Here is a 10957-nt window from a genome sequence, read left to right as displayed (position 1 = left end):
AAATTATTCCCCTGCGAGTATCCTGGAAAGATTAATGTAAATGACCTTAAACAGACAATCAGTCCAACTGATCACTAAAACACAAGAACAAAGATAAAATGAATATAATGGACTCTTTTTCTGTCTGACTCTTTTCTTCCTGCCTCTCTCACAGGGAAATGTGAAGTGTCCCGTCGTCAAGCCCAAATGCATATTTGAAGACTTGCTGCCACAATTGTGTGCTTTACTGTAACCTGATTCTACTGCAGTATAAAGATGGATAATCCTGCAACCAAAAATAATAAATCCTTTAGAAAGTGAATGTCTCTTGTGTTGTCAGTTCTTACTCTTAGTGTGTTATAGTGCAGTACAGTCACAGAGGTGGTGACTCAGTGCTGTTTATGTAACTCAGAGTCTGTGCAGTTAAAATGGAAACGTTGGATCTGTGAATGAATGTGATCAGGTTATTAGATGTCAGTCGCCATCGTGTCAATAAGTAACACCATTTGACATTTTCAAGAGCATTCAGTCTTACTTTTGGTGAAAAATGGTGCAAATGTCATTTCAAATTACATAAAACCAACAAAAATACTAAATGTACATTTTAACAAACCTGATGCTGCTTTTAAAACGAGTTTTAACATATTTTTGAACTGCTTAACTACATTTATTAGTCACTGACCCATTTATACATGAATTTGTTGAGACAGGATCTGCAGGAGAACTCGCTGTGTTTCTAATCTCAACCTTATTGCTGAAAAACTGCTGTTCAGGGTAAAATTTCACCCATTTTTACACTTAAAAGCAGTGAATACTCTAAATACTTCGTTTTAGCCTGAAATTTGATGAATTCTCCTTAAAACCCCTCGCTTTCCGGAGCTTTACAATGAGGATGAGGGGAAGCCCGAGTGGGCTCATCAGGGTGCCGCTGATGTAACTCCCAGGACCTCTCTTCAGGACCATACCCCTCCCAGTCGACCAAGTACTGGAGATCTCTCCATAAGGACGGGAACAAGTGAGGCGTCGAACATGTACGTGAGAACCCCATTGATGAAGCGAGGAGGCGGTGGATTGGAGTGACAAGAACCAAGGGTCTCTCTCGGACTGGCTTGACCTTGGAGACATGGAAAGTTGGGTGGACCAGCATGGACCGGGGCAGGTGGAGCCTCACTGCCACAGGATTGACAAACCTTTCTATGACAAAAGGGCCATTGAGCCTAACCCTAACCAACCTGGCAGTCCCTTTGGCCGAGGGAAGTTTGGGCAAAGGGACCGTGTGGTCTATCTTGCCGAAGCGGTCAACAACCGTGAGGATGGCTGTGTTGCCGGCAGATGGGGGGGCAGGACCTGCGACATGTCCAGAGAGATGTGGGACCAAGGGCGATTCGGTACAGGGATGGGCTGCAGGAAACCAGCCTGGGAGCCTGATGTTATGGTTTGTGTCGGTTGCAGACTGGGTAGGCATTGACAAACTCCTGTGTGTCTTCTTCAAGGCTGGCCCACCAGAACCACTGGAGGAGGACGGCACGGGTTCTCTGGATCCCCAGGTGGCAGGTGAACTCGGAGGCATGGGCCCACTGCAGCACATTGGACCTCAGGGTTAGGGTTAGCGTTAGGCGAGGAGGGCAAGCATGCGGGTCCACGCGACGATGTAATTTTCCTCCTCCCTCTGGAACTGACGAGACAAGACATCAGGTTTAACATTGCGGGACCCAGGACGGTAGGAGAGGGAGAAATGGAAGCGGGTGAAGAACAGGGACCACCAGGCTTGTTTTTTTTAAAGATTTTGTCTGACATAGACATCTTTATGTAGGTGTCTATGCCAGACATGTTGGTCTCTGCGCGCCAGAGACCAACGGGCTTGACATTAGTTCATCTTCTTGGCTGTTCAGATGTATTCGAGGTTCTTGTGGTCCATCCATACCAAAAAGGGTTGTTTGGTCCCCTCAAGCCAGTACCCCCACTCCTCCAATGCCACCTTGACAGCCAGCAGCTCCCTGTTGACAATGTCATAATTTCTCTCAGCAGGTGACAGTCGCAGAGAGAAAAAGGCACAGGAGTGGAGCTTCTGCCCAGTGGCTGCAAGTTGAGACAAGACGGCCAACTACTCCCACGTCGGAGGCATCTACCTCCACAACGAACTGACGATCAGGATCTGGCACTTGGACGATGGGTGCAGAGGTGAACCGAGACTTGAGAGTCTGAAAGGCCTCTTCAGCAGCTTCAGCCCAGCTGACGGTCACCTTAGAGGAGGTGAGGGCTGTAAGAGAGGTGGCAATGGAGCTGTAGTTGTGGATAAAGTGGCGGTAGAAGCTGGCAAATCCCAGGAAGTATTGTGATATTTGATTTTATCCACATCGTCCAGAACAGCGAGTGTAATAAACAGTCTGATTATATATGCTGAGAAATCCCCTCATACCCCCCCTAAAATCTTTATGCCTCTTTTCTGCAGCGTGGCCTTGAAGATTTCTGAAAGCGTGTGCACCACTTTGTTCAGCTGCTTCTCCTCCTCTACAGTCCATCCATCCATCCATCTTCTTCCTCTTATCCTGGTCGGGTCTCGGGGGCAGCAACCTAAGCAGGGAAGCCCAGACTTCCCTCTCCCCAGCCACTTCGTCCAGCTCTTCCCGGGGGACCCCGAGGCGTTCCCAGGCCAGCCGAGAGACATAGTCTCTCCAGCGTGTCCTGGGTCTCCTACCGGTGGGACGGGCCCTGAACACCTCACCAGGGAGGCGTCCGGGAGGCATCCTGACTAGATGCCCGAGCCTCCTCATCTGGCTCCTCTCGATGCGGAGGAGCAGCGGGTCTACTCCGAGCTCCCTCCGGATAACTGAGCTTCTCACCCTATCTCTAAGGGAGAGCCCAGCCAGCCTACGGAGGAAGCTCATTTCAGCCGCTTGTACCCGCCATCTTGTTCTTCGGGTCACGACCCAAAGCTCATGACCAGAGGTGAGGGTAGGAACCCAAAGCTCATGACCAGAGGTGAGGGTAGGAACCAAGATCGACTGGTAAATCGAGAGCTTTGCCTTTCGGCTCAGCTCTCTCTTCACCAACACGGATCCATGCAGAGTCCGCATTACTGCAGACGCCGCACCGATCCGCCTGTCGATCTCCCGTTCCATCCTTCCCTCACTCGTGAACAAGACCCCGAGGTACTTGAACTCCTCCACTTGGGGCAGGATCTCATACCCGACCGGAAGAGTGCACTCCACCCTTTTCCGGTTGAGGACCACAGACTCGGATTTGGAGGTGCTGATTCTCATCCCGGCCGCTTCACACTCGGCTGCGAACCGATCCAGTGAGAGTTGGAGGTCACGGTCTGATGAAGCCAACAGGACCACATCATCTGCAAAAAGCAGTGACGCAATCCTGAGGTCACCAAACCGGAACCCCTCCACACCCTGGCTGCGCCTAGAAATCCTGTCCATAAAAATTATGAACAGGATCGGTGACAAAGGGCAGCCCTGGCGGAGTCCAACCCTCACTGGAAACAAGTCCGACTTATTGCCGGCAATGCGGACCAAGCTCTGACACCGGTCATACAGGGAACGGACGGCCCTTATCAGGGGGTCTGATACCCCGTATTCCCGGAGAACCCCCCACAGGATTCCCCGAGGGACACGGTCGAATGCCTTCGCCAAGTCCACAAAACACATGTGGACTGGTTGGGCCCCATGCACCCTCAAGGATCCTGCAGAGGGTGTAGAGCTGGTCCACTGTTCCACGGCCTGGACAAAAACCACACTGCTCCTCCTGAATCCGAGGTTCGACTATTCGACGGACCCTCCTCTCCAGCACCCCCGAATAGACCTTACCAGGGAGGCTGAGGAGTGTGATCCCCCTATAGTTGGAACACACCCTCCGGTCCCCCTTCTTAAAAAGAGGGACCACCACCCCAGTCTGCCAATCCAGAGGCACTGCCCCCAATGTCCACGCGATGCTGCAGAGTTGTGTCAACCATGACAGCCCCACAGCATCCAGTGCCTTGAGGAACTCGGGGGGGTTCTCATCCACCCCCGGGGCTCTGCCACCGAGGAGCTTTTAAACCACCTCAGCGACCTCCACCCCAGAGATAGGAGAGCCCACACCCGGGTCCCCCGGCCCTGCTTCCTTAACGGAAGGCGTGTCGGTGGGATTGAGGAGGTCTTCGAAGTATTCCTTCCACCGATCCACAACGTCCCGAGTCGAGGTCAGCAGCGCACCGTCCCCACCATACACAGTGTTTACAGCGCACTGCTTCCCCCTCCTGAGACGTCGGAAGCCGTCCGGAAGTCTTTTTCCATGGCCTCACCGAACTCCTCCCATGTCCGGGTTTTTGCCTCAGCGACCGCCCAAGCTGCGCTCCGCTTGGCCTGCCGGTACCTGTCTGCTGCCTCCGGAGTCCTACAGGCCAAAAAGGCCCTATAGGACTCCTTCTTCAGCTTGACGGCATCCCTCACCGCCGGTGTCCACCAGCGGGTTCGAGGATTGACGCCACGACAGGCACCGACCACCTTACGGCCACAGCTCCGGTCAGCCGCATTAACAATGGAGGCACGGAACATGGCCCACTCAGACTCAATGTCCCCCGCCTCCCCCAGTACATGGTCGAAGCTCTCCAGGAGGTGGGAGTTGAAACTCTCTCTGACAGGAGACTCTGCCAGACGTTCCCAGCAGACCCTCACAATGCGTTTGGGTCTGCCAGGTCTGCCCGGCATCCTCCCCCACCATCGGAGCCAACTCACCACCAGGTGGTGATCAGTTGACAGCTCCGCCCCTCTCTTCACCCGAGTGTCCAAGACATGCGGCCGCAAGTCCGACGACACGACTACAAAGTCAATCATGGAACTGCGGCCTAGGGTGTCCTGGTGCCAAGTGCACATATGGACCCCCTTATGCTTGAACATGGTGTTCGTTATGGACAATCCGTGATGAGCACAGAAGTCCAATAACAGAACACCGCTCGGGTTCAAATCAGAGGGGCCGTTCCTCCCAATCACACCCTTCCAGGTCTCACTGTCTCTACCAACATGGGCGTTGAAGTCCCCCAGCAGAACAAGGGAATCCCCAGGGGGAGACTCTCCAGCCCCCCCTCCAAGGAGTCCAGAAAGGGTGGATACTGTGAGATGTTGTTTGGACCATAGGCACAAACAACAGTCAGGATCTGTCCCCCCACCCCCCGAAGGCGGAGGGAGGCCACCCTCTCGTCTACCGGGGTAAACTCCAACATACAGGCACCAAGCCGGGGGCCAATAAGTATTACCACCCCTGCCCGGCGCCTCTCACGTGTGGCAACTCCAGAGTGGACGAGAGTCCAACCCCTCTCGAGGAGACTGGTTCCAGACCCCTTACTGTGTGTCGAGGTGAGGCCGACTATATCTAGCCGGAACTTCTCAACCTCACGCACCAGCTCAGGCTCCTTCCCCACCAGAGAGGTGACGTTCCACGTCCCTAGAGCTAGCTTCTGCAGCCGAGGATCGAACCGCCAAGGTCCCCGCCTTCGGCTGCCGCCCAGCTCACACTGCACCCGACCCCTTTGGCCCCTCTCACTGGTGGTGGGTCTGTGGGAGTGGGGTCCCATGTCCCTTCTTCGGGCTGTGCCCGGCCGGGCCCCATGGGCGAAGGCCCGGCCACCAAGCGCTCGCCTCCGAGCCCCACCCCCAGGCCTGGCTTCAGGAGGGGGCCCCGGTGACCCGCGTCCGGACAAGGGACACGAAAAACCAATTGTCTTGCTCATTATTGGGGTTTTCTGAACTACCTTTTGTCAGGCCCCTCCCCCCGACCTGTTTGCCATGGGAGACCCTACCAGGGGCATAAAGCCCCCGACAACTGAGCTCCTGGGGTCATTGGGACACGCAAACCCCTCCACCACGGTAAGGTAGTAGCTCAGGGAGGGGTCCTCTACAGTCACGTTTCCAAACCAGACAGTTACAGCATAGGTGAGGATACTCTCCACAGCTGCCCGATAAAACTGTAGCAATCCTTTACTAGACACCCCACTCTTTTTCAACTGTTTTAAAAATAATAGTCTCTGGTGAGCTTTCTTTAAAATGATACAGGTGTTGTCCTTAATTTCAATGTGGACATGATGGTCACTCCCAGAAACTTAGAGCTGTGTACCCGCTGCACTTCTGTGTTGTTGATAGTCAAGGGTAGGTGGTCCACATGTTTAGTATGAAAGTCCACAACCATTTCCTTGGTTTTACTAACATTGAGTTCCAGATTGTTTGCACTGCATCAGTCTAGCAGAAATGAGATATGATTTCTGTACTCTGATTTCTTATTTCTGGTAATCAAACCCACTACTGTAGTGTCATCAGCGAATTTGATCAATTTAACTGATTGATGATGTAAGATACAGTCATTAGTGTACAGTGAGAACAGGAGAGGGGACAGAACGCACTCCTGGGGGGGCCCAGTGCTGACAGTCAGGGGTTCTGATGTTTTGTTATTGCACTTAACCACCTGCACCTGTACATGCATTAAAATGACGAAATGTTTTGATTTTGTTTCTCTAAGCATGGCAATCAAATGGCCATTGCAGTCTACTTATGAACAGGAGGAATTATAACAGACAGAAAAACACATTTCATGATGATTTGATCTTCTGACTGTTGGTTTAAGACACAGTTGAGAAATGATTTGGCAATTAGTCCCAACTTCTTTTTTGCAACAAAAAGTTTCTGCCATGTTGGAATAATAAATGTACCTATTATATATAAAGCATGTTCACATCTGACCTGTCTGAGGACACAGTAATATTTAGAAAGATTGAGGAAACAACTTTGTTCTTTCATTTATGTTTAAAGTTTTTCAAGAAATCAGGAAGTTGGCTCCTCGTGATGAAGGCGTCGAACCGCAGAACTCTGCTCAGAGCAGCTCAGTCTGAATACTGTGCATCTTGAAGTGTGAAAGCAACAGGAAACCAGAGAAACTATAGCATGAGTGACATCAACCTCTGGGTGAGTCTTTCGTACTTGATAATTATAGTTTCTCTTTTTTTTGAAGCAGTATTTAAGATCACACCTCTCTGCTTCACTTATTATCAGACTTGAGCGAGTTGTTAGTAAGTGAACACAGGAGCAGTTTACAGCTGAGATCCAGAGTCCACGAGCGTTTGAAGATGTGCAGGACTGTGTGGATGTGGCTGCTCATCCTGGCTGTCTTGCCACTCTTCTGTGAATCAGAAGGTAAACTTCATCTGTAGTTTCTGCATTGTTTTACATACAGAGTAATGGAGTGATATTATTCACACTGTTGCTCTGTAACGTCATTATGACTTTGTGCTAAATGCAACATCACATTTATGAGTATAGCTGCTGACTGAATCTGAGTTTATAACTATTGTGATTAAGAAAGAAACTTTTAAAGACATTTCAGCTGAGGCAAAGTCACGGAGTGAAATATAATTCAAAATGAAGGTTATATTTAGTTAGTTCAGAGTCTTCAATTAAAACTTCATCACAGCCTGATGACTGTCTGAATAAAGAAGTATTTGTGGACCAATCATATGGTCTGGGAACCTCTCAGTGTGTAGTATAGAACAACTTTATTATTATAGACCAATGTGATTCGGCTCGCAGCCACATTGGTCTAATAATGAAATAGTTGTAAACTACAAGTGTTGCTGAAGCTTTCACTCTTTAAGACTTTTTTCCTTTTCGGTGCAGCTTTAGAAGTAGGTGAAGTTGTGCCAGAAACCTCGACTCTACCTCTCAGTGTGTCATGCTTGTTGTGCTGATGAGTAAAACACTGATTCTCTCTCTGTTAGAAGAACATTTGATCCTAAAATGCTGCACAACAAGCAGCAATGCAAGAATTCCCAACATCAAGGAGTGTTTCGAACAGATGCCAAGAACGAAATGCAACTTCCACGCCTTTGTGTAAGTACAACGTGTTTCTAACGAATCTAAATGTGAATAAATCTGTATTCATCTCTCTCTAATCTGCTGAGAGGTTCCTCATGATACCAGAACAACACTCAGGAAACTTCAGCTTCATTCAAACTTAATAATATTCAATGAGGTGTTGTGTGTAGCAGCAACATAACAAATGTCTAATTCTTTCATTTCTGGTTCCTGTTTCTAGGGTCATAAATCAAAACGATAAGCAATACTGTGTGGATCCAGAAGCTCGGTGGCTCAAAGGTCGTATCAAAAAGGTGAGAATTATGTGTTAAAATGTGTTGGCTCAGCTATCAGGATGCTTTACAAGTCCATCAGGGTGAGCTACTGTTAGAAGGTAACACTATATTTCATGAATCTTTTCTTTCTGTCTCTCTCACAGGGTCTGAAGTGTCCTCCCATCATCCCGCCCAAACCCAGGTTTGAAGTCCTGAACAAAGTCGACATGGAATAAAACAGCTGCCAGAATCATTTCTGATCATTTACTGCTTCCTGCTTTTACTGCAATATAAAGATAGATAAATATAGATAACTGAACATGTTTCAGGCACAGCTTTGCTTTTTTTGGAGGGAAATAATCCTGCAAACAAAAATAATAAATCATTTAGAAAGTGAGTGTCTCTTGTGTCTTTAGTTCTTACTCTTAGTGTGTTATAGTGAGGCTGCGAACAGTGTACATGAGACCCCCATCGATGAAGCGAGGAGGCGGTGGATTGGAGTGACAAGAACCAAGGGTCTCTCTTGGACTGGCTTGACCTTGGAGACATGGAAAGTTGGGTGGACCGGCATGGACCGGGGCAGGTGGAGCCTCACCGCCACAGGATTGACAAACCTTTCTATGACAAAAGGGCCATTGAGACATTGAGCCTAACCCTAACCAACCTGGCAGTCTCTTTGGCCAGGTTTAACATTGCGGGACCCAGGACGGTAGGAGAGGGAGAAATGGAGGTGGGTGAAGAACAGGGACCACCAGGCTTTCTTTTTTTTTTTTAAGATTTTGTCTGGCATAGACATCTTTATGTAGCAGTATCAATCAATCTTTATTTATATAGCACCAAATCACAACAAAAGACTCAAAGCAGGAGAACATCTGCCTCGATCGGTTGGAGGAGAGAGGAGAGAGAGGAAGGATAGGAGAGAGAGGAAGGATAGGAGAGAGAAGCACATTGAAAATCAACATATAGACAGTAGACAGGAAACATGGGAGAGAGAGGGGTGTGTGACATGCAGCAAAGTACCTCCGGCTAGGATTCGAACGAGGGTCAGCTGCGGATGTGGCATGCACTCTAATCACTCGACCACCTGCGCGCCAGAGACCAATGGGCTTGACATTAGTTCATCATCTTGGCTGTTCAGATGTCTTCGAGGTTCTTGTGGTCTGTCCATACCAAAAAGGGTTGTTTGGTCCCCTCAAGCCAGTACCACCACTCCTCCAATGCCACCTTGACAGCCAGCAGCTCCCTGTTGACAATGTCATAATTTCTCTCAGCAGGTGACAGTCGCAGAGAGAAAAAGGCACAGGAGTGGAGCTTCTGCCCAGTAGCTGCAAGTTGGGACAAGACGGCCAACCCCTCCCACGTCAGAGGCATCTACCTCCACAACGAACTGACAATCAGGATCTGGCACTTGGACGATGGGTGCAGAGGTGAACTGAGACTTGAGAGTCTGAAAGGCCTCTTCAGCAGCTTCAGCCCAGCTGACGGTCACCTTAGAGGAGGTGAGGGCTGTAAGAGGGGTGGCAATGGAGCTGTAGTTGTGGATAAAGTGGCGGTAGAAGCTGGCAAATCCCAGGAACCGCTGCAGCTGCTTGCGGGAGTCCAGAACTGGCCAGGAGGTCACTGCTGATACCTTGGGCAGGTCCATCTGCACACTACCTTGTGCCAAGATATACCCCAGGAAGGAGACTGAAGGAACGTGGAACTTGCACTTCTCAGCTTTGACGAAAAGGGAGCTTTTGAGGAGGCGCTGCAGGACACTCTGGACATGGTGAACATGCTCCTCACAGGATTTGTAGAAGATGAAGATGTCATCCAAGTAGTCAAACAAAGAGTGAGTCAGCATATCCCTTAACACGTCATTAACCAATGCCTGGAACACAGCAGGGGCACTGGTAAGACCAGAAGGCATCACCAGATATTCATAATATCCAGTGGAAGGATGTCGAGGGTGATCTTCCACTCATCGCCCCTCCCGGATCCGATAGAGATAGTAGTCATTGCGGAGGTTGATCTTGGTAAAGACAGTTGCCCCCTGGAGCAGCCCGAATGCAGAGTCGATGAGAGGAATGGAGTAGCGGTTCTTTTCCACTGCAGGAACCTCGGCCCTCTCAGCTGTTGTGTTTCCACAGCAGAGTAGGACTCAGATAGGACCCACCGTACTCTGACTGTGGTGCCACAGAGGCGACTCACCGAAAACATAACAAAGAAATTGACAACGAGGAGGTAAACATGGAGGAGCTGAGCTGGTTGCCGTGTTTCTGGTTTGTGTGTTCGTGTACATGGCAGTGGACGTTATAAACTTTTTTCCAGCAGTGTAGATGTTTTCTACTACTTTTCTTCTTCTGTCGCTTATTTTGGCGCTTTCTGTTGACGCCACATCCCACTTTGAGTATACCCAATCAGCACCGAGTAAACCTTAAGCCCCACCCAGGAACTTTTCAGGGCCGAACCGACCCCGAGACAGTGACTTGGTTAGACCCCATCAAAGTTCCGGGGGATTGTCCTTCAGGGACGGTTCCTGCTATGGAGATACGCACCAACGGCCTCGGTCCTGTAAAATTACCACTAAGTTCCTGCAATGGAAACGGGGCTATTAGGAAAAGTCCAATGTAAAAATGCGTCTCTCTTTCTTTCCTCCCTCCTTTCCTTCCTCCTTCCTTCCTTCTCTCTCTCCTTCCTTCCTCCTTTCTTCTTTACTCTCCTTTCCTTTCCCTCCTTCCTCCTTTCCTTCCTTCCCTCCTTCTCTCTTTCTTTCCTCCCTCCTTTCTTCTTTCCTCTCTCCCTTCCTTTCCTTCCTCTCTCCTTCCTTCCTCCCTCCTCTCTTTCCTTTTTCTTTCTTTCTTTCCTTCCCCCCTCCTTTCTTCTTTCCTCCCCTCC

The 10957-nt window shown here is 49.7% G+C and overlaps 1 long non-coding RNA gene across 1 annotated transcript; it reads left to right on the top strand.

Annotated features, from left to right (window-relative positions):
* The first annotated feature begins 7731 nt into the window (after positions 1-7731).
* Positions 7732-8270, top strand: LOC128375624 (uncharacterized). Its single transcript, XR_008323092.1, has 3 exons — positions 7732-7841; positions 8047-8119; positions 8245-8270. It is a non-coding gene; the product is annotated as an uncharacterized LOC128375624 (long non-coding RNA).
* Positions 8271-10957: the final 2687 nt, after the last annotated feature.

This window comes from Scomber japonicus, chromosome 16 (genome assembly GCF_027409825.1).
Source record: "Scomber japonicus isolate fScoJap1 chromosome 16, fScoJap1.pri, whole genome shotgun sequence".
Classification (NCBI taxonomy): Eukaryota; Metazoa; Chordata; class Actinopteri; order Scombriformes; family Scombridae; genus Scomber; species Scomber japonicus.
Note: the sequence above shows the minus strand (reverse complement) of the source record. Positions and strands in the feature narration are given on the sequence as shown.